A 4,186-nucleotide genomic window follows, 5' to 3' on the forward strand; every position below is an offset into this window, starting at 1 on the left:
CTTCCCCTATCCTCTTCCATGAATTTTGAATTTCTAGGTTTAGGGTTATTGTTTTTTGGGAGCGGTGCAGGGGAAGAGGAAGAAAGACCAAGAAATGAAAGGATAGAAAAATGAGGAGCTCAGGTGATGGAGGTAATGCTGGAGAAGGGCTCCTGGCTGTGGGATCAGAGGTGTAGATCATAGCGGAGGAGATGAGCCATGTGGATGGCATAGAAGAGGGGAGCTCAAGGCTGCGGAGACGAAGGAACAACAGTAGAGTATCAGGCGCTTCGATCTAGCTGAGATCTTTTTTTGTTTGTCACGGTACATGTGAATCCTCTCTTTGGTTTTTCTTTTGTCTAAATTTACTAATTTCCATCCTGTAGCAATAAATGATTGTTATGACTTAATTGAATGTTAGTAATGATGTACATAAAGAATCAACCTGTACCTAGCTGACAATGCTAATTCTTGTGTTAATTGAAATTTCCACATACGTACGAGCAATATTTCTTAATTAAAGAATATTCACTTTACGAGGATTTTTGTTCTGTGCTATTCTTAAGATAAGATTTGAATTGATGATGCTAACTTTATGTTTTATGAATTTATTAGGCAAACGAGGAATTGGAATTCTGCCAAGAAATCTAGGAGTGGAAGAATATGTATGCAAGGGACTTGGAGACGAGGCAATGGTGCGCTGGCGAAAACACTATTGTTCTGATGCATTAGGATTGGGGTTCGGCTGCTCTTCAGTTTGTTATATCAAGGTTTGTTGCATCAGTCACTTCAGGAGATTGTCATGTACGCCAGGAAATTAGCTTGATTCAAAGATAGTACAATCAGGCATAGCTGTTGGCGTAGCTAGCTGGACTATGCAGTTACCTAATTGGAATTCACGACTAGTGTCTTCGGCAGTTCCAACAAATCAAAGATTTTGTATAAAGCAAACAAATTTTCCTATTAGCAAACATTAACTGTGTTAGTTGCATAAGAACAGGACAAGGTGACTGTTCTATTTTGGAGTTTGTTAAGCCATCTACAAAAAATGAATAACCCGATTTAGATTAAGGAGTGTTTACTAGTTGTGTGCTCATATAAGTAAATGGTTTAGGTGTACGTGAATCTTTAAATTGTTCTTTTCTAGGACAATTTCTAAGACTGTTTTCCTTTTACCCAAAGGTTTTGAAGCTTTGGGAGCCTGCGGCCGGTTCGACGGGTGACATCAGCAAGCGCCGGCCAGCCTCGGCACAGCTGCGGGTGGTTATATGGTGGGCGGAGTACACGAGTGGGTTCCGATGTCAGGGTACGGTGGCAAGCTAAATCCTGAGTCCAGCTAGGCTTTTTTTTCGTTCAGATTTTGTTACTGTTTTCCATTCGGGATTTCATGGTGAGCAAACCTAGTATTTGCAGTTGTTTGTTTCAGAAATTCATGTCCTGACATCAAAATTCGTTTGTAAGGTAAATCCTGCCAACAAGTCGATGCTATGGGCTTACTAGTTCTCTTAGTTTTTCTATTCTAATTTTGTATGTAATTTAGATGAATACTGTCTATTTAATTCAGGGATACGTTCAACATGCTTGTGAGGTACAGATTTTGTAGGTCCAGTTGTAAGTGTTTGCTTGATTTGTCGCTCAAGTTTCATGTTCTAATGATGCTCCTTGACTTCAATACAATGTTGGCATGTAGGATGACCATCTATGCAACTTATCATGCACAAATTAAAAAAAGCTTGGCTCATCTTCTGCATGTCTTCAAGGAATAATTTCTGATGTATAACGAGATAATGATTTTTTCTTTTTATTTCTTATCATGCGGCTAGTTGCCACAAAAAATTAACACATACATCGCCACTTATCATTAAAACAAAATCATATCTGCCAAGTTTCTACATTCCGTCGAAGCTTGCAGATTTACATCTATTTTGGTACATTATTAAAACAAATCGTAACCATGGATTCTATATGGAAGATCGAAATATCATTTTTACATTAGGTTCATGTACTCTCAAGGAATCGACTTTGTTCATCTTCAACCCATTTTCCTATCTTGCAAAGCTATCCATTCAAGTATGGTCAATTTCTACTCTGTGACTTAATACATTTGTAACACTGTCATCGTGCCATTGACATGCCTTTTTTTCGCCCCATTTAATATTGATTCATCTACATGGTTATATGCATGTTTTTGCATACATAACTTATCCAGTCCGCTATTGATCATTTTCATTTTTCATCCCAGCAGTACGCCGATAGCCTATCCAGGCTGCTATTGATCATTTCCATTTTTCATCCCGGCAGTATGCCGATATCTATAATCGAGCCAATAGTTCCAAAACATTGCTTCACAATTACTCGGCAGTATTTGTCTATTTGGGCAGCACATAGCTGGCTTCGGTGGGTGGCATGTCATGTCCATTCTCAATTGAAGTTGCTCTGAAAATATCGAACTCTGCCATGAAATAGAAAAGATAGAACTTTCCTTCACATCGTTGATTTTTCTTAGTCTTCCTTTTGTGAAGCTGTGTAGCATTCTTCCTTTTACTAGCTGTAATTTCGTCTTGTGTTGTAATACATGGATCTGTTAATTTATCCATCCTAATTATTTAATGTTGAATTCCAATATCTGGTGAGTGGGATATGTACTAACAAGTTATTTTGCAGATAACCACCGTCCATAGCTCTCATGTGAATGTGGCAAGGCCACAAAACAAGTTTTCCATCGCCAGATATCCAACAGATCAACTAGTGTTATGGATGCTTCTTATAGATATTTTTTTGTCATTTCAAACATCAAACACCAACTATTCACAATGGAGACAGGAAACGTGTAGCTTCTCATGTCAACTAAGTGAGCCTGCCAATTGTGGCAATGGAAGGAGGTGGCATGTCGCCTCATTCATGAGGCTGTTAGTTTCATAACAGACATTTTCCAGTTGCATATCTTTTGTAAAGTGTTCAGACTGTTTTTTTTAGCAAAGAAATAAAATTTCTAAGACTTTATCTAATTTTACTTTTTTTCCGATTGTAATACTGAATCAGTTTGTCACAGTTGTTTTCCCTTCTTAATAGTCTTGCAGTTTTTAAAACAATCCAATTTTGCTAGAGACTAGATGTAATTAGCGAAAGATACGTACAATATACGCACACATCCTATGGGTAAAAAAGTCAGGAACGTCTCTACTGCTCATTCCATAATATTAGTTGCAACCATGCACGACCTAAAAAAGTGACCTGCATGTCGTAAGTTTACCTCCCTTTTTTTTTACGGAATGGAAGCTGATTCTTGTTTTGACATGTAATTCTACCTCAAATGCTTTTGTTCCTTACCTTTTCAGTAGTGGCCGTGGGAGATGGACTGGGGTGCTACCCGTCACCCTGGGTGAGGAATCACTCTAGGTGAGGAATTCTTATTCCTCACCCCAGTCCACCCCTACGCCACACTAATCCAAAACATGCGAAGTAAACTTACCTCATTGGACAAGAAAGCAGACCCGCAAAAAGTACCGTGAGGTAATTTTATGGGAAGGAGGTGGCGAACCAGACCAGCGCCCACCACAGCCAACGCAAAAGCGTCAATGTAAATTTACCTCACACAGTTACAGTCATGGATCAGCACGCTTGCCTTGACTCCACGATGTGCCTCCAGCCGTCGATGCACGTAGGGCAGATAGGTTATGCCCATGCACTTACGGAATGCACTGATTACAAAGATAAACACCTTTTCCAAAATGACAGCTAGCTTGGACTTACAAAGCTAGAAACGTAGTTTACATCCATGGGTCAGGAAGTTCATCTTACGAAAAACTGGACCCGCTTATGTTAGTCCGGAAATACTTGTCATCAAAATCAATAAAAGGAGATGCATCTAGACGTATTTTAGTTCTAGATACATCTCATTTTATCCATTTTGATGACAAGTATTTTCGGACGGAGGAAGTATATACTACTATTAAATTTCAGGTCTGCTCAATACACATAGAGACGGTGTTCCTGATATTGGGTGTATTTTATACCAGGTCTCCTACTAACATACCAGGTCTCTTTGCAAAATAAAAGACCCACCTCGCCTTGTAAAAAAAAGATATCCCTTGTTATTGGTAGTTCAATAAGACAGTCGAAAGCTAGTAGAATATTCTTCTCCAAGGGGCAACAACTTGTTGAGATGGAATAAGTGTTACTAATAAATATGGCAAAATCAAAGTTA

General features: G+C 38.9%; 1 long non-coding RNA gene across 3 annotated transcripts; it reads left to right on the top strand.

The window, feature by feature from the left end:
- Positions 1-6: 6 nt before the first annotated feature.
- LOC119340324 lies at positions 7-2,987 on the top strand. 3 transcript variants are annotated; one of them, XR_005164491.1, is made up of 4 exons: positions 7-303; positions 595-749; positions 1,162-2,376; positions 2,644-2,987. It is a non-coding gene; the product is annotated as an uncharacterized LOC119340324 (long non-coding RNA). The 3 variants fall into 3 exon arrangements; XR_005164492.1 differs by having other exon boundaries at positions 1,162-1,285; XR_005164490.1 differs by having other exon boundaries at positions 1,162-2,987.
- Positions 2,988-4,186: the final 1,199 nt, after the last annotated feature.

The sequence above is a fragment of the Triticum dicoccoides genome, chromosome 7B (genome assembly GCF_002162155.2).
Source record: "Triticum dicoccoides isolate Atlit2015 ecotype Zavitan chromosome 7B, WEW_v2.0, whole genome shotgun sequence".
NCBI classification, from domain to species: domain Eukaryota; kingdom Viridiplantae; phylum Streptophyta; class Magnoliopsida; order Poales; family Poaceae; genus Triticum; species Triticum dicoccoides.